The 27,610-nt window shown below is 42.5% G+C and overlaps 1 long non-coding RNA gene across 10 annotated transcripts; it reads right to left on the reverse strand.

The window, feature by feature from the left end:
* Positions 1 to 218: 218 nt before the first annotated feature.
* On the reverse strand, positions 219 to 19,369 carry LOC309379356. Of its 10 annotated transcripts, none has more exons than XR_014172431.1 (4): positions 19,258 to 19,369; positions 16,402 to 16,478; positions 4,065 to 4,178; positions 219 to 407 (listed from the first exon to the last, which is right to left on the reverse strand). It is a non-coding gene; the product is annotated as an uncharacterized lncRNA (long non-coding RNA). The 10 variants fall into 10 exon arrangements; XR_014172432.1 differs by lacking the exon at positions 19,258 to 19,369 and adding an exon at positions 17,981 to 19,202; XR_014172433.1 differs by lacking the exon at positions 19,258 to 19,369 and adding an exon at positions 17,792 to 17,968.
* Between the last annotated feature and the right edge of the window lie 8,241 nt (positions 19,370 to 27,610).

Raw genomic sequence — 27,610 nt, forward strand, 5'->3', positions numbered from 1 at the left:
GCGCCTTTACAATATCTAAAACCGAGTGCTATTCAAAACCTGCTACTTCACTTTACCTAATGGTAGGGTCTGTCAGTTTTATTCTGCGCAAATTCACATTACATTCTATGGGTATTCAACTATGTTTTACTCAGAATTGACCGAATGTATTTCCATTAATTTCTATGGTTCTACTCTAAGTAAAACTTAGTTGGGTACCACACTGTACTTTCAATGCTATTGGGGAGTTTTCTTTCCTGGATGAGTGACAATCATAGGTTGTAAACAGAAGAGAGTTTTTCAGAGATCTGAAGACAATATTGCCACATATTGCCTGCATTACCTTGGTTGGATTTCTCTCTCTCTTGCTATGCTGTTGATCAAACATGATTTGCATGTTTTGGTGAACTTCCAGACTGCCACTATCTCTGGGAGGGATTCAGTCACTTACCAGAAAACTCAGGCTACACAATTAAAACTGATTTAAAGCTTTGATAAAACAAACCTGCTTCCCCCAAACACTGGACTTTTTGCATTAAGGAAAGTGATGAGAAAATGCACTGGAAAGGTGGGATAACACTTGTTTGCAGCAATGTTGCCTAATATCCCCATAAACAAATCAGGATGAATGCTCATTAAATAGCCAATGCTGTCAGATCTCTCTACAAACGAATTGGGATGAATGTTCAATGAACAGATTGTCAGGAAGTGACATTGGATAATGGGATAGTGCTTCAAAAACTGCTCAGCATAAGAATAGCAAGAAAAATAGTGTGTCCTATAGACACAATCTTCAATGCATATAGAGACTAGACACCCATTATAGGTTGCATCATAACGGCTGTAGAGGTGGCCTGGATGTACAGTAATGTCTGTCACAGAGATTGCTATAATCAAAGTGTCTTTCCCATCCCACCTCTGCACGTATCATCAATTAACTGAGTAAGTCAGTGTCATCAAGCAATACATTTTTCCTGGTAATGCCCACCCACCTACCCAACAAACAGTACTGACACAAATTGCAAGAGAACACATAGTAGAGATTCCAGTCCCCATGGTTAATATAATGTCTAGATTGACAGATATTAAAAGCTGGACTCCTTTCTTTCCAGAAATATTTAATGGTGTAGAGAGGATTGAAAACACAAGGGGGTGCAGATCTGGGACTTTTTAGAGCAAGAGAGATGAGGCCATCCATTAGAGCATCAGGGTAATTGACACACTCTACTACTTACCTGGGATGGCTCAATCAGTAGAGCATATGACTCTTAACCTCAGAACTGTGAGTTCGAGCCTCATTTTGTGCAAAAGATTCCTGCATTGGAGGGGGTTGGACTAGATGACCCACAGGATCCCTTCCAACTCTACAATTCTATGGTTCTAATTTGGTAAGTGAATGTGAATGAAGCTTTCAAGTTTCACTATTGTTTGTGGTAGACTAGGACAGAGGACGTAAAGTAAGGTTACCAGACGTCCCCGTTTCCCGGGGACAGTCCCCGGATTTACAAATCAGTCCCCACACAAAATCCATTGACGTTGAAAAGTGTCCCTGGATTCATTGAAAAAAATCTGGTAACCTTAACGTCATAAAGCAAATAAGGGAAATAATGAAGCAGATAAGAGAGATACTTTTATTTATGCTAGTGGCTTAAATGGGAACACTTCTTTACACAGTTGATTGGATTTCTAATTCAGAGCTAAAATTTGCATTCAACTGGCTCAGTATCTTTAGTTAAAGTTCAGTGTGTTTTATAAGCTGAACACATGCAGTCAAAAGTAAGCACTACCAAGTTCAATGAAGCTTACTCCCAGGAAACTATGCATAGTGTTGCAGTCATACTGATCCTAATGGACTGAGCATTTTTTTAAAAAAACAAAACCCTGCTATTTGCTGTGTGTGTGTACATGTGTGTATGATGGATCAACTCTGCTGTCTGCATTTTTGGACCCTCCTCAGGGTAGTGGCTATGTGGACTGTGTCACAATGAGCTCCTGCACTTCAGAATGGATTTGGATTTGATATCCCGCTTTATCACTACCCGAAGGAGTCTCAAAGCGGCTAACATTCTCCTTTCCCTTCCTCCCCCACAACAAACACTCTGTGAGGTGTGTGGGGCTGAGAGACTTCAGAGAAGTGTGACTAGCCCAAGGTCACCCAGCAGCTGCATGTGGAGGAGTAGAGACACGAACCCGGTTCCCCAGAACCCGGTCTACTGCTCTTAACCACTACACCACACTATCTCAGTGTGAATGTATCATTGTATGTATCACTGGGAGGATTCTCATGCCGGAGTGTAAAGGTCACTGGTGAGAAACTTCTCTTTTGTCCTCTGGAAAGGGATATCTTGTTTGTGCAGCACTCCTTATCCCTGCTGTCCCAGGAAGCAAAAGGGTAGGAATGCAGATAGCATCCGGATAATTTCTAATAACAGTCCCTCAGTAATGCTAAGCTCACTCACATAGCTTTGTTTATGTCACCTTTGCAATAAAACATGAGCTTTGCTAGGCTTCCTGCAACACTGCAATACTCACCAACTTGGTGCCCTCCAGATGTTTTTGGACTACAACTCCCATTAGCCCTGACAGACTGTGGGCTAAACCTGCTTGGTTACAATAAAAAAGTTAATGATCAGCTTAGTGGGCAGCATTTTCATCAACACCTGGGGAAGCGGTTAACACTTTCCTTCCCTGCCACAGGCTGAACAAAAGCGGCGGCTGCTATCCATATTGAAGAAGCTCCCAAGTTCCCATTGATGCTAATGGGAGGGTGCTCTTCAGAGCTAATAGTTGAAGAGACTCAAGCTTCTATTTATTTCAAATACTTCTAAGCTGCCTTTCCAGACTACAGCCTTCTCAGTGAGGCTCGTATAGTAGCAAATATACCACTAGGTCAATAACCGACAATTTAAATTCCAATACAACCGTCATTTTTAAATAAGCCCAATCAGAAAAAAACAGAAACCCAGACACCAACAAAAACCTTAGCAGCTGGCTATCCAACAAACCAGATGAGTTTATAAAACATCCTTAAAATACTAAATAGATGGTGCCTGCTGGCTATGTCTCAGAAAGGAATTCCATAGTATAGGTGCCACCACTGAGAGGACCGTATTTGTATACCAGGGCTGGGAAACTGGATTTGGCCAGTGGGCCAGATCCTTATCTCCCCACTGGGCCCAGTTTAACAGGTGGATTGGACTGCCCACCTGGCAATCACCTGACATCCTTCCCAGTGATATCAGGTGGTCCATTTTTGCACAGTGCTTTGCTAGCTCCAACAATCCTGATTGTCAGTGTTTGGCCAAATCAGCCTTGCATGCCAAACAGAGAGGCCTGTCATGGCTAATTAGGCCTGATTCCCACCAACACTCTATACTGTTTTGGCTCATGTTTATGGTACAGGTTGACATAGAACACAGTTGCCTTGGTGGATTCAGTGAAAGCAAACTGTGATGATTCTAAACATCTCTTATATTTATCCCCAGCATCTTGCAATTGGGCATATACTACCATCAGTCTTAACCACCCTAAGTTAATGACCAGTGACCTCCCTGTGAATTTGCCCAGTTTGTTTTTTCAAGCCTTCCAAGCCAGTGGCTATCCCTACATCCAATAGCAATAAATTCTGTAAGTGACATACGCATGGTGTGAAGAAATACTATGGATTCAGATGGGGAACCTGTGGCACTCCAGGTGCTGTTGCTCTATATCATCCCTGACCCTTGGCCCTGCTGGCTGGCACTAATGGGAGTTGGGTTTCAGCAAATCTGGAGGGCTACAGATTCCCCATCCCTGCTCTAGAATGAAGTACATAATTTTTGTAGTGGGCCCATGGTGGAAACACAGTGCTTCTTGTTCCAAAGGATGTTTTTCTTCCCTATTGAGGGCACAGCACAGATTGTTTGAAGACTGGTGGCCATAAATTGCTTGGGAACTTCTCCCTTACTCCCCTAAGCAATTTTTCAACATATTGAAAACTGATTTTTCTTTTTCATAAATGGGTGGGGCATGAATGCACATTTAATCAAATACATGTGCACACAGTGTTCAATTCCCCCTGCCCCCGCAAAAGGCCAATAGCCTACCTGGTGCCTGGGGAAGGGGCAGGACAAATGGCCAATCATCATTCAGTTCATTGACCAGCAGGAATGTCTATCCATTTTGCTGTTGCGCTTGACTGGGGGCGGAGAGAAGCCAGGCTGAAGCAGAAAAACACAGCAGCTCCTTGATTGATATGCATGTCTGCAAGCAGATTGTGCTTATAACCTGGATCAGGGTCAGCCCAATACATTTTTATGCCTGAGACAGCAGCAAAATGATGTCCCCACCCCACCCTTTGAAGTCAAGATCCACAGTGCCCAAAACCAGCCAAGTTATTTTGGCACCTAAGGCAGAAAATGCCACAAGTACCTCTCTCCATCCCTAGAAGTAAAAACAAACAATAATAAAAGCTTAATTTGCTGGCACCCTTATTTCAGCTGCCTACTCTGCCTTATTTCAGCTGCCTACTCTGCCTAATGACTGAACCAATCCTTTTGGGGTTTTTCCCATTGCAGCTCACTTAAATATCAGCTGTTATAGCATGGTGTTTAGGAGCATGAATGATGAACTGAAGGTCCCTGGTTCAAATCACAGCTGTGTCTGAATTTGTTTGGAACCCTTAGAGAATTCACTGTGGCTTCCTCTGCACCATACGTTTAAAACAGTAATATGCCAATTTAAACAGTCATGGCTTTCCCCAAAGAATCCTGAAAACTGTAGTTTGCTGAGAGTTGTTAAGAGACCCCTCTTCTCGAAAAGCTACAATTTATAGAGGGGTTTAACAGTCAATCCCTCTCCCCTGCAAAGTCTGGGGACTGTAGCTTTGTGAGGGAACTAGGGGTCTCCCTAGAGCTCTCAGCACCCTTACCAAACTACAGTTCCCAGGATTCTTTGGGTGAAATCAAGACTATTTGAAGTGTTGTAATATTACTTTAAACTTTAAACATTTAGCGCAGACAGGGCCCATAACTCAGCTTCAATAATAATGCTAGCCTACTTCCCAGAGCACAAAGGCAGGCATTATATTCCCTTTCACATAAATCCAGTGAAGTGGAATTACACATAGAACAGAGTTCTTAGGGTGCATCTCTGTCCCTGAGGTTGTGTGGTTCAACTGGCCCCATGACATCCATACATTAGGAATAGATGTCTGCAATGGAAAGCCTATGTGTATTGACCTTCACCCAAGTAGACTTCCCTCTGCTCTGGAATGACAATTGTGTAGGTCTTTGTGTATTGGCTTTCCCTTGCAGACATCCATACCTAACATGTGAGTGTCAGGCAAAACCAGTGGCTCCCTGTGGCCTTGGGAAAGAGCCAGAGGTAGGGCCCCCACAGCCTCTTTCTATGTGCTATTGATATTACTAATTGCATTCACCTTTTTCTCCAGGAGCTCAAGGTGGCTCACATGGTTCTCCCTCTCCTCATTTAATCCTCAAAACAATCCTGTCAGGTAGATTAGGCTGAGAGGCAGTGACTGGCCAAAGCACACCCAGTGAGCTTCATGGCTGAGTAGGGAACTGAATTCTGGTCTCCCGGGTCCTAGTCTGACACTAACCACTACACCACAGTGGCTCAATGCATGCGCGAAGTGGGCTAATATTTTAAGTGTGGTGGAAGCAATTTAAGCATCCATTCTAAGATGTGTCTTTTGAGGCAATAAAATGCGTGCTCAAGCCATTTCCAGTCACAGTGACCTTTAAAGCCCTAAAGAGCCTCAGCCCAGTATACCTGAAGGAGCGTCTTCACCCCCATCGTTCAGCCTGGACAATGAGGTCCAGTGCCGAGGGCCTTCTGGCAGTTCCCTCACTGCAAGACATAAGGTTATAGGGAACCAGGCAGAGGGCCTTCTCAGTAGTGGTACCCTCCCTGTGGAACGCCCTCCCATCAGATGTCAAGGAAATAAACAACTATCTGACTTTAAGAAGACATCTGAAGGCAGCCCTGTTTAGGCAAATTTTTAATGTTTGAGGTTTTATTCTGTTTTGTTCTGTTGAAAGCTACCCAGAGTGGCTAGGGAAACCCAACCAGATGGGTGGGGTATAAATAATAAATTATTATTATTATTATCACACACAATGTCTGCCTTCACCCACAATTAGTAAGTGTAATTAACATGCTTTAATTCCCCAAGTCTCTGGCTTTCATGTGCAGGCAAATCCATGCAACATGCTAGACATTCTGTGGATCAAAAGTATCCAACTTGATACGCTTCCTTCCCTAATTTAGCATGTGACCTTGCATTTTACCCTTGTAATATAAAGAGAACAGGTTCATAAGCAATCCTTCTTTATCCCCTTTATGGTCTTCTATCCCATCATAAGATCCCTTCTCTGGCACCTCATTGACCGAACATTGGCTTTCCTAAGCTATCAGATATGGACTCTGACCCAATTAATCTTTTGATATTTCTGGCCTCTGTGGATATTCTTTTGAAACTCTGCACACTTCTTTTCAGCTATTGAGCATGCTTTTATTACAAAATGGCTGCTAACTAAGCTGTGAGCTAAGTTACTTATGGCCCAATCCTGTTAGGTTGGTTGCTAAATTTATAGCAAACCCTAAGCCGCACTTCATCCACCCCAATTAGTATGCTGGCCTGAGTAGCTTTCTTTTGAAACCACAGTACTTTAGCCTTTAGCCTTTGAATATGTTCTTACAAAAAGGGTGGGGGGTACAAACATTGCAATCTTATGCCATTTACTTGGGAGTAAGCCCCACTGCTGTATGACTTACCACAGAGCAAATATACATAGGATTGCACCGGATGCACTTTTTAAAAAATAACACCTTGAAGAGAGTTAAAAACCACAAAATTAAAAAATATATAAACCTAGTTCTTTTTCATTAATTTTCTGGCTTGCAATCCTGAAAGACTCTGAGATTTGTTCCCTTGGGGGCTTCCTTGGGGACTCCTACCACTCCTCTGCACCCATCCAATCCATGACAATCGCAGGTGCGGGGGCAACACTCCTTGCTGTGCCCCCCAGTCCTCAAGAGCATATTCTGTGAAGGCAAAGGAGGTACTAGCAAAATTCAGTGTCCTTGCTATGTGTGGATGGAAGTGCTTCCCACTTGTGCAACAGCCCTTTCAGATCTAAGCCAATGTTTACAACTAGGGATGGAGGAGGAATCCATTTTAAATGGATTTATACATGGAATTTAGGGCTTGCAACCCAATCAACCTTTGCCTGCACTGGACGACCTCCTGCATCCAGTATCTGCCTATGCTTGAGGTGCTTGTATATTTGTCATATCATATTATTTTTAAAGCCCACCTGATCATATACAAAATTATGTGAAAATGTATATTATAAAAGTCAGGCATCGTGTGGAACTGTATTTTTGCAGCATGGTTTTGCAAGTATTAAGACATGAGTAATTTTATACAGTTACATGTATTGTTATGTGCTGGTTGCTTTAGGAATATTGGAGTGTATACACATGTAACATGTATGTAATATTACAGCAATAAGAACAACAGCAGCAATAAATTTTTCTTAAACATTCACAGACCTGGTAAAATATAACATTGTACATATTATAATGTGCATAATGATGAATATAATGGTGCAAGTAATAATTATTTCTATTTTTGGTGAAACCTGTAAAAAAAATGACTTCTTACTGAGATCAAGGAGCAAGATGGACATGGGGGGGGATCCACACAAAGTGGGCCTTTTGGAAAATTCCATCCCTATTTGCAACCATAGAAATAAGACATACTAAGGATACAAAATGTTATGGATGGGGAAAACTACAACCTTGATCTTTGTTTTCTTTCAGTACAAATAAGCTTGACATCATCTCACTTAATGGATGGCATATGTTTGGCAGATAAACACCATTCAATGGTTATACTTCCTGCCTGACAGCCACCCAAACAGTGAACTTACTATACAAGTAGCACATGTCAGGAAGGAGTGTCTTGTAACAGTCCTAGGATTTCATTTCTCACAGTGGATCTTTGCACATGGGAGCACTCGCCACAGGGGCCGACAGCTGGTTTAGCTAGAAGGAGTGGCAGAACATTGAGCAGGAATGAGAGATATCTGGTCACCCCTGTAACTTTAAATGTGGCAATGTTTTGACCATGCAGGGAAGACAGAGCTGTTCAAGTTGGGAAGAGCTGACAAAATTCCTTGACAGTTTATACAAGAACCCAATTTTTTAAAAAACACTTCTGTTGATCAGTTTTATTTGGATGCATTTTTTTAAAAGTTACTGTTTTTAGCTCAGCTTTCATTGAGCTGGTGCATTTCCAATATTTTTGACTACAAATCCTAACTATCCTAGCAGGCTGGAGCTGACACAGGTCTTTTCCAGTCTTACCTGGAGATGTCAAGGACTGAACCTTCAGCAGGAAAAACAGGTGCCCTTCCACTGAGCTATGGCCCTTCTCATGGTCACCATGGGAATAATGAAAACAGGAGGAAAAGGAAAGTGGGAGGGTTATACCAAACTTAACTAGGTCTGCCCTCGATAGTTATAGGTTTGCCTGAAAAGAAGTGGGGTGACGTTCTACTTCATGGGGGTGAGAGAACAGTTAATTGGTCCATACATCTAGGGCAGCAATTCTACAGGCATAGCAGAATGACATATGCAGCCGGAATTTTGTTGACAGTAGGGTGACCAGATGAAATGAGTTCAGAGCTGCTGCACCTTTAAGAGTTGTGTAGAAGAGGGAATCTCAGCTGGCATAGCTTGTCATGCAGGACATTCTCTCTTCAACACAATTATTAAAGATACAGGAGCCCTGTTCTCTCTCTCTTTTTTTTACCCTGGCCATCCTATCTCTGGGTGATGCTGCAATCTTTCTCACTGCTGACAAGTGATTTTACAATGTCTTCTTTTGTAAGTCATGGGAGTGACACTATTTTAATTTTAGACTAAACAATTCAGTACAGTATATCTGCTTTTTTAAAAAGGACTTTTGTTGGAATTATAGGCACTCATCTATGGGAAAGATTCTTCTTCCCAAAATAAACCCATCCTGCTCAAGTTAGAGCCTGAGGCTTAAGGGTATTAGCAGTCTGGAACCATAACAATACAAGCCCACGATAAGCCCAAATGAGGCTGGGTGGCATTTGTGCATGGTGTGGTCATTGGTTTGTTATGATAAGCTCAACAATCCATTTGGAGTTGCTGCAGCAGTATTATTTTAAGAGTATCAGCTGGATAAACAGGGGAGACTGGGTGCCATCTGCAGGCAACTGCACAAAGTTTTTGGTAGCGCTTTCCAATTGGTATATCTGAACCAGCTGATCTGAAGTTGTATTCCTGAACATCTGGCACATGAACTCAAAAAAGAGGGTGAAGAAGTTCCCTGTTCCCAGTTGTTATGACATAGGACCAGGAATCCTAAGAAACAGTGATCTTACAAAAGTTTCCCAGAAGGGGAGAGGGATTCACTCCAGTTTTACCAATGTTGTTCTGCTATCACTTGAGCCTGTATTTCATTCCCTGAAATCTGAAGAAACATCTCTGCCACTGGACTCCCATGACTAGACCATAAACCCTTAGGCAGCTCAGGAAATACCTGTGGAACCTTTCCTGCAAAAGCCCCTGCAGCTTGAAAACCCATTACCTAAAAGAAGCCAACAGCTACAAAAAAGGCACCAGCCAGGAGCAACTGGCCAGGAGCAGTACAGTATTTGGGAGGCAGGGCTTTCATCCCGACTACTTATCAGCTGCAGAACTGCTAACCATGGTCCTGAACCAGCACCTTGGTCCTTATCCAAGGTCCTGACCTTGTCTTGCCTAAGCTTCCTGCCCATTCCAAAACCCAGGCTCTACTGGTCTCCATCTTCCTTGGGCCATCACCATCCCTTGGTGGTGGCCATTGCAATGGATCAGGAAGTCATTTAATTAAGAACATATTACCAGTGGTGCCATCAGGGCAGGACTTGGCAATTTGGTATGGATATATCTGCCCTGGGAAAGCCTGTATGTCAATAGATTAGATAGATAGATGATAGATGATAGATAGATAGATAGATAGATAGATAGATAGATGATGATAGATAGATAGATAGATAGATAGATAGATAGATAGAGGCTATTTGTAGCCCACCCTATATACTTGGATCTCTGGATGGGCCATAATAAAATTAATTTTAAGAAAACATGATCTCAGTTTAAAGAGAAAACATAGTTTAAAAAACACATACCAAAAATATCAAATAACAGGCCGAAAACCAGAATAAATGGTTAGATTTCTACCTGGTGTCTGAATGCCACTAGTGTGGATATCAAGTGAATTTCTGTGAGAGAGGGTATCCCAGAATTAGGGTGCGAGAGGGTATCCCAGAATTAGGGTGGCACTACAGAAAATATCCTCTCATACATCAACACCAAGCATAGAGTTCTCTGGCAGCAGGATGGTAAGGAATACGTTCTTGGAATATCTCAAGGGCCAGTGTCACATGCAGGAATATTTTTTTTTTCGAATTGGCATCAACATCAAGCATCTCTTGGTGACCACCAAGCACTTTTGGGGCAATTTTGAGGTGGGAGATGCCCCTTTTGGTGTTGCTGTTTTTAGATTTCTTGTACTTCTCTAAATCTTGGGATTTCCCTAAGTATGCTGATACTTCCCACTTGCTTTCTGGGGGGGTGGGGTCATTTGGGTTCCATTTCTGCCAGAATGGTGGTGCTGTGCTTACTATTAGAAAGATTATGCTTTTTCATGTCTTGTGTATTGTGAACGAAATTGTTTTAATATATTTATTGCAATGCAACATAACTGTGTGTGTGTGTTTATAGTTACATTGCATAGCAATAAATATAGTAAAACAATTTTAACCACATAACAAAACTCATTTTTTTTAAGAAGCATAATCTGTCCCTTTAATCATGAACTCAGTGTTGTTAGAAATAGAATCAGAATGAGTCGCTGAGAAACAACAGGAAAGTATAGAATTTTTACATCTATTTGATGCATGCCCTGGTTTCTGGAAAGTCACACATGTTCTTGGTGGATCCAGAGCTTAATTCATTGGGAAGGACCATAGCTCAGTAGGTAGAGCATCCACCTTACATTCAGAAGGTCGCAGGTTCAATTCCTGGCATTTCCAGATAGGGCTGGTAGAGACTCCTGTCTGAAGTCCCGGAGAGTCACTGCCAGTTAATGTAGACAATATTGTGCTGGATGACCTAATGGTCTGACTCAGTATAAAGCAGGTTCCTATGAAGTTCTGCTGCTCAAGATCCAGTTGAAATGAATGAGAGAACTTCTCAGTGGATTGTGGCCCTGATGAAATCAGTGGATCTTTTACTAAAGAAAACCAAAATCCCCACCCTCCCCAGCTAGGACTATCATGTTTGTTCTTTCAGTCTAAATCAAAAAACCTACTCTGTCCTGATTTCTTAAAACTTTGGGCATCAGTAGTCAATTACTGTCCACCTCTTCTGAAAACCTTGTTGTAGATCCTGCCAAGTTAGAGAGCGATAGAATAGCATAATCCTGGGGTCGTGGCTCAAGGGATGTTCCTCTAAATTATGTGACATTTGCTAAAATTATCCTTTATTCCTAATGTTTAATGCCAAGCCAGCCATGGGAAAGATGATATTGGCACACATAACTTAGCTAAGTGCTTTGCCTGACATTGTGGAAAACTGATAGGCTTTTAAAAACATCTCTCTATTTATGTTGAACTCTGCAGTGATATTCTTGGCCAAAAGCAAATGCCCCCCACCATACTCCTAGGATGCTAACAAAAGAAATCACAGATTGAGTGAAAGAATACAGTTTGTGGCCAGAAAATTCTATTAAATATTTGCTTTTCCAATTCCTCCCCAATGACTTTGTTACCAGAATGAGAAATCAGAATAATAATGTCCATCTTTTATTTAAAAGAAAAGGTATTGAGCTTGCCTTCAGGGCAGGGCTGGGAAATCTGTGGCACTCAAATGTTGTTGGAATCCAACTCCCATTAGGCCCAGACAGGATTCTGGGGAAGTGGGGAAAACAATAGCTGCTTAAAGTGATATGCTTCTGCTTTCAATGTATAGCACAGATGGAGTAATGGATTCAGTATAGAATTGCATGCATATAGGCCTATTTCTAATACAGGCCCATTGATATTAGATTTAGGGTGTAGAGGATGTGCATTTTGTATTGTGTATGCCTGTGTACAAATAATGAAAATCATACTAACAGGGAAAATCCTCTGAAGGGCTGTAGTTCAGTGATAGAACATCTGCTTCAAGTACAAAAGGTCTCAGGTTTATTCCATGGCACCCCCAGGTAGGACTGGGAAATTATTCTGCTGAAACTCTGGACAGTCACTGTTCGTCAGTGTGGACAGTACTAAGCTAGACGGACCAGTGGTCTGACTTATCAGTCTCATTTATGTAAGAGGAACCAAAAACCTTTAAATCACCATTCTGCAAGTTAGCAGCTGAGTGCTGAATGTGCTCCCCAAAGTACTGCCGACTCAGAGCACATAACTAATGTGTGGCAGATATGTGAGAAGCTGATTTGCATCACATGCCAGCTGCTAAAATATACTAATAGTCAATATTGCCATAGCAGATGTGAGAATATGGCAGAATTCTAATCTCAGCACCCACAAAAAGTGTGCCAAAGGAGCAGAGTGTGCTTGGCTGAGATGTATGGAGGGTATGGACTGTCCCGACCCCAAGCTTTAAGTTGTAAATTAATATGTCTCCCTATGTTTGACCAAAGATATATGATTCCATGACAGCTACATCATCTCTGGTTACTCTGCAGCAATACAGGCTGTTGTCAGCGTTTGATATATGAACTGTAGTGGGCTTATACTTATTTGGTATAAGTAGTTGGTGCAAAGGGACACAGGTGGCGCTGTGGGTTAAAGCCTCAGCGCCTAGGACTTGCTGATCGAAAGGTCGGCGGTTCGAATCCCTGCTGCGGGGTGCGCTCCTGCTGCTCGGTCCCAGCGCCTGCCAACCTAGCAGTTCGAAAGCACCTCCGGGTGCAAGTAGATAAATAGGGACCGCTTTCTAGCGGGAAGGTAAACGGCGTTTCCGTGTGCGGCTCTGGTTCGCCAGATGCAGCTTTGTCACGCTGGCCACGTGACCCGGAAGTGTCTTCGGACAGCGCTGGCCCCTGGCCTCTTAAGTGAGATGGGCGCACAACCCCAGAGTCTGTCAAGACTGGCCCGTACGGGCAGGGGTACCTTTACCTTTACCTAGTTGGTGCAATGCATTAATCAGCTATAGCTTAGCAATGGGTGTGGACCAACCAACAGGAATTGTGGTTGGGTATTTCCCCTAAAAGCATGGGTTTTCTCTGAGACTCAATTAAAAACAAGGTAGTCCACACCCATTTTTTGCACCTAACTTAATACGCTTGCCTCCAGAATCACCTAAAACCCAGCCTACAGAATTTCAGAGGAGTCTAATTTTTAATTCAAGTTGTTTTAATTGGGGTGATCTGTTAACTATTGGGTGCCATGGAAGTTTAGGCCAGGGTATAAAAGATTTTAAATAAATAAATGACTTAATTAGCAGCTTTGAATATGCTCGGGATACATTAACACAGCATATAAATGAGTTGTGTAGTGAGTCAGTCACATAGGATGTGGCTCTATAGACTTGTGGCCTGTTAACCTTTGATTCTTGATTGTGCTGTCTCAATGCAGGGGTCCCCAGTTTTTTTGGCCCCAGGGGCACTTTTAGAAATTTAAACGAATAAAAATTGGCAAGGCTCAGAACTCCTCTTAAACAACAGGCAAAACATTTAGGCTATGTACTAATTTGCAGCTTAAAATGCAGCAAGGGCATTCCACCCCCTGCCCCTGCCCCTGCTGTGTTTCAGGTTGCGTTTTGCATGTTGTTGTACACAACAGAGAGGGGATGGAGATTGTGTTCACCTGCTGCACATTACCAGTTAAGGTTTTCAGCAGAGTATATTCCTACGCGCGCACACATACATGCACAAACTTTGTGACATGCTTAGTGAGCAAGGTGGAGTCTATGTTGTGTCACAAAAAAAGAGTACTAAAAGGAAACCAGCTGTTCCCCTTCCTGCTGATTTTAAGGAAATTGTGACAGCAAACTCCTCACTCCAATTTCAGGGTCACAAGATACAGAGTGAAACTAACTCACTGTCTAAGAATCCCAAGTGACTGCATCCCCCAAAATAGCAACCTCTCGTTGAACTGTACCTAAATAAAGGTGGGCTCACCATTTTCCCTAGAGGTACTTTTAAGTGGATGCCTGCAAAATGCAGTATACCAAGGGAACTTGGAAGATTCCTGCCTGCTGCCTCCTTAATTATGTGCTTTAGGATGATTCAGTAAACAAAAGTGCTAAGTTCTGACAAATGTAAGATTCCTTATAAAATCTTTCAGAAAGGTTAAACTGAGCAAAGGGCAATTCCAAGAGTAGTGAGGGGCAGTAGGTGTAGAATACATGACCTAAGCAAGGGGTGGTGAACCTTCACCCTCCAGATGTTGTTGGGCTACAACTCCCATCATTCTTAACTGTTGGTCATGATGGGGATTGGAATTGAATAACCACCCCATATGAACCTACTCAAATCTTATGGTCACCACAGAAGCCCTTCTCTGTTTGACTCCTATGAATTTCACTATAGCTTCCTAATGCATTGGTTATATAACATCTGCTCGCAGTCCATCCTGTAGATTTTCTTTTACAGCGCTGAATAGCAAAATTAAGCAATAATAATGGACGCAGTTCAATGGGAACACTTATTTACAGGATTGATTGCATTTCGAATTCAAAGCCAAAAATTCTAGGAGCCCCAAAATGTGTCTCCTATCTGGCTATATGTGCAGAGTTAGGTCAGGATCTCTTAGAATCTAGGAACCGGATTATGACTTTCAAATACCCATAATTTTACATGGGTTTCTGATTTTATCCTCAAACTCAGGCAAGCAGGGATTCACATATATTCTCTCTCATCAAGCAGAGACTGCTAGACCATGAAATCCAAAAACTCAACCCCTCCCAGCCTTTTGTAAGTTCATCTGCTTACTTAGCATTGCAGCCCCACCATGGAATAATGCCTAATGACAACAACAACAACAACAACAACAACAACAACAACAATAATAATAATAAATTTATTATTTATACCCGGCCCATCTGGCTGGACTTCCCCAGCCACTCTGGGCGGCTTCCAAAAAAATATTAAAATACTGTAATACATCAAACATTAAAAGCTTCCCTAAACTGGGCTGCCTTCAGATGTCCTCTAAAAGTCTGGTAGTTGTTGTTCTCTTTGACATCTGGTGGGAGGGCGTTCCACAGGGAGGGCACCACTACCGAGAAGGCCCTCTGCCTGGTTCCCTGTAACTTGGCTTCTCACAGCGAGGAAACAGCCAGAAGGCCCTCAGTGCTGGACCTCAGTGTCCGGGTAGAACGATGGGGGTGGAGACAGAGTGGCTGGGGAAGCCCAGCCAGATGGGCGGGGTTAAATAATAAATTATTATTATAATATATTATTATCACATAATTTTGGATTGCACTCTTCTCAACACCCTTCACAGAGATTTCCTAGTGACTCCCTCACAGCTTAAAATATTGATTTACAAAGAGTCTGTAATCCAGTATTTGTTGCGGGATGATACTCCCGAAACTACCAAGATTGTTTCAGGGTATTTAGCCCAGATTTTTGAAGCTAAATCTAAAGTTGCCTGATTTACTATCTAGTCTTTTATATATTGTATGTGTTTGGATTATTAATGCATTTGGATGGCTGGGTATGATTTTATTGTTTAAACTTATGCCAACAAATATCCACTATCAAACCATATCCCCGTGGGAAATAGTCACAATTCCTCCATACAAAACTATTGTGCGAATGGCTATGCCTAAAATAGCTTAAAATACTGCTGCTGGGATTGTCAAGGTCCTGCATGTAATAGCAAACCTTTCAGAAGATCCCACAGGAGTAGAGGAAGCCATAGTTAGCATAGGATTCCCATAACTTGTTATCTGATAGGCCTCAGAGGTTTCCTGTTTGACATGTATCACAGAACTGGGTCTCTCAAATGGAGTTTCTATTTAGTTTCTGCTACTATTTAACATTTAATTAGCAGCAGCACCAACATGTGTGAGATACTGTACATAGTAGAACTGTGTAAAAACACACACACACAAACCAGAATCAGGTCCTTAAGATGAAACAAATTCTGCATGAAGAGGTCTGTGTAACTGGTATACAGTATTATGCATGCTATGGTGAGAGTGGAGGAAGAGAAAATTTTCTCACTCCAGTAAGTCAGATTTGTGGGTGATTGAGTTGGCAAAAGCAAGTGAGGCACACAGTGCATATTCAAACAGCAGAGTTAACTTCCACAAAATTTTGTTGGAGGTGACACCTTGTCAGCATATAACACCTGAGTTCAACTTGGGATCAGTTTGCCTTACCCCATATCTGCTTTCTCAACTGTTTTGATTGCAGTAACTGGCAGTGTTACAGGTGCCACATAATACCCGTTTTGCATCTGTAAGGAATTGACATGCATAAGACTGCAGTTTTAAGCTCTCATTTGCTTCTCCTCTGCCCCCCCCAACTGGTCTGGGAGAGCTCTCAAACCTTTACTTCTACTTTCAAACAATGCATCTTAGTTTTTTTATGGTTTGTTAACAGTTTTTTTTTACAAGACTCTCTAATTTTTTTTAAAAAAAATCCAAACAAATGCTTTCCTACTAGTTTAGGTTTAAAAAACTGGGTTGCAGGGAACAGTGGTCCATGACACAGTATTTTTTAACATGTCTGCTTCGGTCAATGCTTTTTTCTTCAGTGGTATTTAGCTTTACATCTTTGGAAGAAAATTAGTTGCTCCTGGCATGAGCCACATATTCTGTAAAGAGTAGCAGCCATTCTGAATTTCCCAAACTCAAAAACACCTCAGAACTGGGCTTTCTGAAGAGGACAAAACGGCAGTTACTGCCGTTCTCCTCCCCAAAGGTTTACCTCAGCTTTGAAATAAATAAGTCTGACACCAAAGTGGGTGGAACTACTAAGAAAACGTCCTGGTCAATTCATTCCAACTGTTCTCCTCATGCTACATACCCACAAAATGGCAGGCCCTTCAAGTGTCCCTATTTTCCAGAGATGTCCCTAACTTAGAGAAGCCTTCCCTGTTTCTGATTTGATCCCAGAACGTCCCACTTTTCCTTAGGATGCCCCTATTTTCATCGGAGAAATATCGGAGGGTATGAAATGGCTGTCATGGTTGGTGTGGCAAAACACAAAATGGCTGCCACATCCAAACAGCAAAAAGAGAGAGAGAAGCACAAATGGTGCAGACATGCCCCAATCAAGGAGAAAAAGTTGAATTACTCAGCTACTACTGTGCTCACTCACAGAGAGACACTCTGTGTTCCTCTCTCCTGTTCAGAACAGAAGGTAGGGTCCAATCCTGGCACCCAAGGAAATGTGGGCATGTTTAATGGTGTGTTCAATGTCAGAGACTGAACCATTGCAAACAGGAACTGAGCAGGAACAGCTAACAGTCTTTCATGCTTTGTGCATTATTGAGGGAATATTTGCTGACAAGGGAAAAGACTGTGAACACACTATACAACTTAAAAGTCCATTTGAAGCTTATTTTCCCTCAGCAAAGAGTTCTGGGCAGTGTAGTTTATTAAGGGTGTCTGGGAATGTAAAACTTTGAGGGAGGAAACATATACTTAAAAGGTCTAGTGCAGTAGGGATAAGAAATATTTTCTGGCTAAAAGGAGACAACTTTTATCTCCCCCACCCCTGGCAGGCTAAATCTGACAAGTAAGTGGGCAACCACCTGCCAATCACCTCATAGTGACATATTATAGTGTGTATGCAGCCTTGAGCTGACCTGGGTCTACACTATGCTCTAAGCATACATCGTATGCCCAGCAGTTTATTGGACAGACAAGACTGTCTTAGGTCCAGGGAAAGGAAACATGTATGCTTCTCTGCTGCCAACTCCAAAAAGGTCTCTCAAGGGCCCTGACACTTTACTGCTGCCAGGGTCTCCTGGCTCGGTCACAGAAACCTTAGACGCTGGTCCGTAGGCTTCAAACATTGGCTCAGATTTATAAGCTCCTGCCAATCTGTCAGCAAACCTTGAGCAGGACGGTCTTGTTCACTGTAAGAAGTACAAGGCAGAACAACTATATGTTTCAGGGAAAAAAGCTATGTAAACCAGGGGGTGGATGGGGTGGGGAAGGGGGAGAGACAAATAACAAAGTTTCACCTAATCACTGACTTTACAACATAGGGATATTACAACAGATATGGAGCTGTCACAATTCCGTGGCTGCATACACTTCATACATTTAAAGCACATTTACCCCAAAGAGACCCGAGAGCTGCAGTTTGCTCCTTGCAAAGCTACAGTTCACAGCACCCTTAACAAACTACAGTTCTCGGGATTGTTTTTTGAGGTGATGTGCTGTAAATGAGCTTTAAATATATGGTGTGTATGCAGCCATGGTATCGTTCCCCCTGCCCCTTCTAACTTCTAGGTAAATACAGTGAATGCCATGGTGTCATCGCACTGGGCATCATCCTGCCTGCACTTCACATATCATGTGCTGTTAGCTTCTGAGGATGGGGCAATGAGGAGCACAGTGACATCATGGCAGATGGTGTCTTTCCCTAGTCCTAGTTGCTACAAGGAAGAGAAGGGGCATGATTCTTCAGCTCTGTGTCTTTCATAAAATTTAGTTTAGCTGCAAGAGATATGCTCATAAGAATTGCATGGAAAAAGAAAATTCTACCATGTGCCCCCCTCCCCCATTTTTTCATGGGGGGAAAAACCTTTAGTGACGTTTTCCGCTGTCCACTAGCCAATATGATCACCATGTCATGGTTTTGGACTTAGCTACTGAACAAAGTCAGTATTTTTCTTTGGTAGTTGAAGGTGGAATTTTGTAACGAGGAAAGTGAGAGGAATCAAAATGAAGTCTTCAACAGACAGTAATCTGAAGCCTTTAAACTGGGGGGGGGGGACAACCTGTCATTATGAAAAGAAATATACCATTCTCTTCATTTAGGTAACTTGCCTGATTCGTAGGGACTGTTAGAAATGGTAAGATGGAATGGAAAATTGGTGAATTCTCCCTGGCAGATAGATTATTTTTTGAGCTGGATATTAGAAGAGAATAATAGAAAGAGAGTTGGAATAGGCATGGGGACAGCCTAACACATTTTGTTGCCTGGAGTGAGGGAAAAGATGGAGCACCACCAACCCTTTCCATGTATAGAAGTCAAACAGACTGGCAATTAAATCTCACTTCAAACACTGATGATAGGGGCAGCATCCTCCATCACATCTGAGGTCATCAGGCTAGCTTAGGAGAAAGAAGTCAGGCCATGTGGCACATACAGCTTTTTCCTTGAACACTTCGGCAGTATGTTCTGCCTGAGGCAGCTTCTCCACTTTACCTAATGGGAGGGCTGATCCTGAATAGTGTTCTGGAGTACAATGTTTCAGAAGCTCTCTGGAAATATTTATGTGGCAACATCAAAAAATCTTTCTTATCACTGAACAAAAAGCCTATCTCAAAGCAGTTTAAAGATGACATGTGATGGAGCAAGCTTGTTTTCTCCAGCTCCGGGGGTTAGGACTCGAACCAATGGATTTAAGTTACAAGAAAGGAGATTCTGACGAAACGTAAGGAAGACCGTTCTTTCTGATGGTAAGAGCTGTTTGACAGTGGAATGGACTTCCTTAGGAGAAGATGGACTCTGCTTCATTGGAGGTTTTTAAGCAGAGATTCAATGGCCATTTGCCATGGATGCTTTAGTTGAGATTCCTGCATTGCAGGGGATTTGAATAGTTGACCCTCAGGGTCCCTTCTAACTCTAAGATTCTTTGATTCTATGAAACTGAGATCTCCCCTCCTGTTATGCCCAATAAGCCGCACCATATGAGATGTTCCAATCATATCTTTCTGCTCTGAACTGACCAGAACAAAGACAAAGAGTATTAGGCTAGATTACAAAGTGATGCTCAGGTAGATCAGCCTTAGAGCCAGCAGTCTATCCCTTGATGGGAATATAGCTGGCAGATTAACAACAAAAAAGCTTCAAAGGGCTTTCGTGCACAATGTTTTAAGGAGACCCAGCCAATATGTAATCTGACATCTTGTGGGTGGTTGTGTTCCTTCTCCAGCATGTGGGCAGTTTGGATCATAAAAGCATTGCACTTGACACGCACAAACATACTCTTGGCTATGGAGAAGGAACAGCTAAAATAATTGCTAGCGCAGGGTGGTGAAGGTGACATTGTGGCAAATACCTGTCTAAGGAATAACAGAAAGAGCAGATTACTGTATATTTGAAGAATATAGGCTCTGGTGTCCTCAGTAAAAATCTTAACACAGCTCCTCTTTTTAAATACACAATATGGCTATATGGAATTTTCAGTTCAGAGGCAATATATATCCATGGATCCAATCCATAGTCTCTTTAACACCCCCAAATAAGCAACTGGAGAAAAAAACGCAAGCATAAATTGAACATGGAGAGCTGGAACATACAGTGCAGGACTCTTTGATTATTTGACTAGGCAAGCAATTGCACAAATTGTTTCTGTTTTATGTAATTACACTGATGGGGGTGGGGTGGGCAACAGGGAGACCAGCCTGGCCTATTCCTGTCCCTTGGAACATGAGTAGAGCTGTGATGGATCAGACCAAAGGCCCATATAATCCAGCATCCTATGCCCACTGTAGCCAACCAAATGCCTCTGGGAAGATAAAAAAGCAGGATTTGCAGCTATCAGCACTCTTCCAAGTTGCGCTCTTCTTTTAACAGAGAATGGAGAAATTAGCAGGTAATGTTTTCCACAACATGGAGCTAAACCTGGTCAAATTGCTGCAGATCAAATTGCTATTGAAGAGACTACTAGGGGAGATAGTTCAAAAAGAAGCCCCCAAAGCCTAATCTAGCTAGTGAATATATTTAAAGGATTTTAATATCAATGATAGCGTAAGATGAAAAGGGCTTAAAGAGAGCAAGACTGTTAAGGGCATTTAAATAAACTGATTGTCTGGAGATGCTGGATCTGCATGCAGGTGTATTGATTCACTAAGCAGCCTTCTCGATGAATAACCCCCTGACTCTGAACTGACTCAGCCCATCCAGGCCTTGCACAGGGCACCATAATAAGAAATACTGTAGCACCAAAGTCCACCCCTGTGGGAACTACAGCATGCTGAGAATTGTTAAGAGGCCCCTGAGTGGTTTAACATTCAATCCATCTTCTCAGGGATTCTGGGAATTGTAGTTCTGGAAATTGAGGTCTCCTAACTCCCAATCCCAAAGAAGGGCAGTGCCAAAGAATGCTCCAACTACCGCACAATTGCACTCATTTCACACGCTAGCAAGGTTATGCTTAAAATTGTACAAGGAAGCCTCAAGCAGTATGCGGACCGAGAACTCCCAGAAGTGCAAGCTGGATTTAGAAGAGGCAGAGGAACCAGAGACCAAATTGCAAACATGCGCTGGATTATGGAGAAAGCTAGAGAGTTCCAGAAAGACATCTACTTCTGCTTCATTGACTATGCAAAAGCCTTTGACTGTGTCGACCACGGCAAACTATGGCAAGTTCTTAAAGAAATGGGAGTGCCAGATCACCTCGTCTGTCTCCTGAGAAATCTCTATGTGGGACAAGAAGCTACAGTTAGAACTGGATATGGAACAACTGATTGGTTCAAAATTGGGAAAGGAGTACGACAAGGCTGTATTTTGTCTCCCTGCTTATTTAACTTATATGCAGAATTCATCATGCGAAAGGCTGGGCTGGATGAATCCCTAGCCGGAATTAAGATTGCCGGAAGAAATATCAACAACCTCAGATATGCAGATGACACAACCTTGATGGCAGAAAGTGAGGAGGAATTAAAGAACCTTTTAATGAGGGTGAAAGAGGAGAGCGCAAAATATGGTCTGAAGCTCAACATCAAAAAAACGAAGATCATGGCCACTGGTCCCATCACCTCCTGGCAAATAGAAGGGGAAGAAATGGAGGTAGTGAGAGATTTTACTTTCTTGGGCTCAATGATCACTGCAGATGGTGACAGCAGCCACGAAATTAAAAGACGCCTGCTTCTTGGGAGAAGGGCAATGACAGGCCTAGACAGCATCTTGAGAAGTAGAGACATCACCTTGCCAACAAAGGTTCGTATAGTTAAAGCTATGGTTTTCCCAGTAGTGATGTATGGAAGTGAGAGCTGGACCATAAAGAAGGCTGATCGCCGAAGAATTGATGCTTTTGAATTATGGTGCTGGAGGAGACTCTTGAGAGTCCCATGGACTGCAAGAAGATCAAACCTCTCCATACTGAAGGAAATCAACCCTGAGTGCTCACTGGAAGGACAGATTGTGAAGCTGAGGCTCCAGTACTTTGGCCACCTCATGAGAAGAGAAGACTCCCTGGAGAAGACCCTGATGTTGGGAAAGATGGAGGGCACAAGGAGAAGGGGGAGACAGAGGACGAGATGGCTGGATAGTGTTTTCGAGGCTACCAGCATGAGTCTGACCAAACTGCGGGAGGCAGTAGAGGACAGAGGTGCCTGGCGTTCTCTGGTCCATGGGGTCACGAAGAGTCGGACACGACTAAACGACTAAACAGCAACAACAACAACAACTCTCAGTACCCTATCCTGATAGATGTATCCACGGTAGTACAGCAGGGAAAGAGAAAGCTTTGAGAGGCTCCTGCCACTCAGAGACCCCCTATTCCCCTCACAGAAATAATAATTCTCAAAAGTGGTCAAAAAATCAATCCCTCTTCCCAGGGAACTCTGGGAATTGTAGTTCTGTGAGGGGAATTGGGGTCTTCTCACAACTCTCAGCATCCTTAACATAGTTCCCAGGATTCTTTGGGAGAAGCCACAACTGTTAAAGTGGTATAAAAATGCTTTAAATGTATGTTGTGGATAGGGCCTATGTTTTGCATTGTGATTTTTTTAAACAAAAAACAAGCCTTCACTGTCAGCATTTGCTGAAGGTTCCAAACACATGTACACAGTATGAGAGAAAGGGTGGGGGCTAGGATAGCGAGAGGAAGAACATGATAGTCACTGTGTGAGTTTTGAAATGTGAGGAACTTTCCTCAGTTATCATCACTCAACTGGGTCCACAAGTGGCTGGACAAATGGGGGGCAGCTTTGCCGTCAGAAAGTATTGCTGGTCTCACGTTCCACTGCTCAAAGAGCTTGGTTCTTATAGCTTGATTTACAGCCGATTTAAAAATACTCATTCATGATGTACTGCCCTAAAGAAATTTCACTCAGGTCTGATGAATTGTGGAAAGTTATTTAACAGAGCAATCCTATACAGGGCTATTCAGAAGAAAGTCCTATTGAGTTCCATATGGGTTTCACTCCCAGGTAGGTGGAGAGACAACTGCACCCTTAGTTTTCTTTTAAGTAATTCCCTTTTTATGAGTGTAGCTACAGCATACATAAGCCCATGCACTTGATCCATCTAGTGACCATGCACTCATATAAGTAGACAGCCACATGCATATCCCCGGCCTATCTATCTATTGATTGATTGATTGATTGATTGATTGAATTTATATCCCACCTTTTTCTCCAAGGAGCTCAACGTGGTATACATGGTTTTCCCCCTCCCCATTTAATCCCCACAAGTTAGGCTGAGAGGGAGTGGTTGGCCCAGCTTCATAACTGTGTGGAAATTTGAACTCTGGTCTCCCAAGTCCTAGTCTGAGACTCTAACCACTACACCACACTGGCTAAAATCTGGGTGATCAGCTATTTGGGTTTCAGTCCCTCTCCCTCCCCTTTACTCTCAAACAGCTGATTAATGATATTTCAGCATTTTTAAAAAGTCTATACATGCATAGTCCCAAATACACTCTACTAGACTGGAGGTTTAAATTTTTAGCTCTATATTTAGAAGATGTTGTATTCACAGTAGTTTTTTGTTTTTATAACCTGACTATATGAAGTGGCTCTAAACAAGCTTTCCCTAACCTGGTGCCCTGGAGATATTTTAGACTACAATTCCCATCAACCCCAGCCAGTACAAGCAGGAAGTTGTAGTTGTAGTCTAAAAACATCTGGAGGGTGCCACGTTGGTCAACAAGCTCCGCTGATGTGACAGTGTTTGCTACAGAGGCATTATGAGTACATCCCTGGTCATATCCTTTATTATCAGGGGAAATGTTATTCCTCTGTCTAACAGATAATTGGCCATATTTTCTACCATGGAGATATCAATTTATTTCTAATAGATCTATAAATCAATGCATTCTCAAACCTTGTTCATAAGGTTCACACGAGACCCCCTTTTCTAATGTGTTGCATCTATGCCCTCATTTGCATTATGACCCCAGGAGGCTAAAAGTTTTAATTGGCAAATCAATTGGATATTTTGTTTTCTAGTTCCACCTCAATATATGCTGAATATACAAACATCGTCTTAATGATCACCCTTCTCTAATTATACCTGTCACATCCATTGTGACCTTCAAATTGCAAAATCTGAGCGATCTCATTCCAAAGTTGGAGAGATTCCCTCCTTCTAATACCAAATCATAGTTCTTCCCCGAGCAGAGCTACATGGGTTTTAGAGCTTGAGCTCCCACCAATAAGCTGTTGACGTCATCACTTTGAGCTCCAGCAGCAGGTGTCCCAGAGAGACGGAGCTCATCCGGAATTGTAGCTATGTTGGCACCAGATACTTGGGACGGGACAAGCTGCCTCCATTAGGGAAGTATGTAACCCTCAGATGAGGGTGAGGAGGAGAGCCAGGAGTGCTGCTATCACCAAGCATGATCCAGCAGCGGAGAGCAAGAGCTTGTGGCAACAAAAGCAGTGGCTTTATATTTTAACTTTGCAGCGTGCTCCTCTAATGCAGAATTAACAGTGGTGATGCAAATAATGGCATGTCCTCCTGCTGCTACAGCATTGTCCCAAATACAGCCACAACACGTGGCTAATAAGTATGGTAAATGTTTCTGTCACACAGCATTGTCCCAGGCAGGCCACAGTTATTTGGCTCGTAGCTAGAGAGAACTTTTATAAAGGATTAGACAAATCCATGGAGGCTAAGGCTATCAGTGGCAACTAGCCATGATGGCTGCGTTCGCCCTACAAGGTCAAAGATGGCGTGTTTCTGAGTATCAGCTGCTGGGCATTGCAAGTGGGGAATGTGCTGTTGTACCGGTACTTATGGCCTTCTGAGAGGCACGTCACTGGCCACTGAGAAAGGGAGAACTGGTCTAGAGACTGGGCTTTTAGCCTGAGCCATCAGGCCTCTTCTTGTATTTTACCCCAGACCCTAATTACAGGGAAAACTAAGCAGGCAGGATTTCTCTCTGTGGACAAGAAGCTGAAAGGCCAGTATGACTTGTGTATTTATTTTTGCATTCATGCATAAGCTGCTATTTATAGATCAGCTTATAGTTGAGGTTTTCTGGATAGGCTTAAAAAGATAAGAATGGGTTAAAATAAACACAATTACAATAAAGATACAATAAAACGCAGCAAGCAAAAACACAACTATAGCGTCAGAAAGACCACTTTAAAAAAAACAGAACAGAGAGTCACCACAGATTAAGTAAGTTAAAAACACTAAGCAACTTCACAAAGGGAAAGTCATGGTAAACTTCTGCATACGTTTAAAGGCCTGGGTAAATAGAAAAGATATTTTCCTTGTGCCAGAAATCCATCAGTGTAGGTGCCCGGTGAAGGGACTGCATTTCACAGCCATGAGGCCATTGCTGAAAAGGCCTCTTCACATCTGGTCACCTCTGCTCAAAGGGGCACTTGGAGAATGGCTTCAAGACATAGATAGGTAGGCACATGGGAGAAGGGGCAATGCTTCAAGAGCTCAAACTGTGAAAGGCTTTAAAGAGAAATGTCAACACTTAATTAGAACCAGGATCCAGTATCGGTGACTTAATATAATGCCCAGCCTCTTTCAATGCAGTAGCAGAAGTATTGTGTACCCTTCCCAGCCTATATTTGTTAAGATCTTCTGGATCCAATGATGTTTTTTCTGGAGTGATCACACTGCCACCTCCTTTAAGGAGCATAGAACCATAGCATCTTTTAATGACGTATTCCCCACCTCCTGGACCAGCCAAGCTATCCTTTCCTTGCTAGATGCAATGAGCCCCCACTCATTGGGGGGTGCGTCCAAGCATACATGTGGATTGTTGGGCTTCTACAAACACTTTTTCCACATCCTCAGGTCCTAAGAACTGAAAATCATCCAGCAAACAAAAATCACACAATGCCACTGACACCTCCACTGATTGGAATTAAAAGACCACAGACCACTCAGAAAAGCTCCGCAGTGACATTCGGCAGACAATGATGGTGGAGAACAACAGCTTTTTCGATGCCATTGCCACTAGAGCCAAAGCAGTCGTGATTTGTTTCTGGTTGGACTGGAAGTTTTGTGAGTGGGAGGGAGAGAGGGAATATTCTAGAATGCATCTCATTCCAGTTCTGAATCAAGCATCTCATTCCAGTTCTGAATCAAGCAGCATTACCTTCTGTCATAGGCATATAGAAGTGTTTCACATTACCTCTGATGTAGCTTCACTCCTCAGCTCCTACCATCAGAAGACTTGGAAATTTGTCAGCTAAGCTTAATGTTACACTACAGTTTACCTTAACTGTTGGGTGTTTGCCGACTTCCCGTAATAACAGCATCTGCCACTGATTAATTAGGTGTTGCTTTTCTCACCAGTCTTCAGGACAGCCATGAGGTGAATTACTGTTCAGGGTTTGAAGAAAACACCTCAGAATCTGAGCAAACTTCAATGTATAGAGCAAAATCTCTGAAAATAAACCACTGTGCAATAATGAATGCATGGAGCTAGTGGAGAGTATTTGTTTTTATTCCTCCAGAATTAAATACTTGTTCAAACAACACATTCCAGATATGGCAGTAGCAAAGGTGCTAGTACCCCTGGGACTCTGTGTGCCTCTGTGGATCATTTGCAAGCCACTGAGGTAAATCAGCCCTATAGGCATTCTCTTACTGTGTAAGTTCAGCTAATATTCACATTTCCAACATCCCAACAGGAATAATGGAAATCAGCTACATTCATGCATCATACAGTGATAATGTATTGAACTGATTACAGTGACCTATATATCTCTTCCTTACAGCCAATCAAGGGTTGGCATCTACTGCTGGTCTCCCTGCCACCAACCCTCCCACCACTGGTAGAGGGAATATTCTAGAATGTATTTAGTAACTTTGCCCAGTGCACTCCAATCCCGAAGCAGTGAAATGTTTTGGGGTCCCAACAAGATCTTGAGGGCACAATGGGCAGACAGCAGGTATGTGGCAGCCCTCAGCATCCCTACTCATAAGTTTTGTATCATCATATGAGCCAGACCTAAGCTGGGATAAAGCCTAATCATTCTAAGCCACAATCCCAGGATTTAATAGGTCACAAAATGAACTGAAATACATTTTCTTAATGATAATGATTAGTAGTATATTATAGAAGTGCAATTAAGGACTTGAAGTCAAATATCAAATCCTCACAATATATAACAATTATATGGTAGCTAACTTTAGGAATATTGGAAGTCTCATAGTTTCAAGATTGTTAATGGATGAGGAAGAAACACATATAGTTTGGATTAT

Source organism: Podarcis melisellensis (genome assembly GCF_964234715.1).
Source record: "Podarcis melisellensis genome assembly, chromosome: 10".
NCBI lineage: Eukaryota > Metazoa > Chordata > Lepidosauria > Squamata > Lacertidae > Podarcis > Podarcis melisellensis.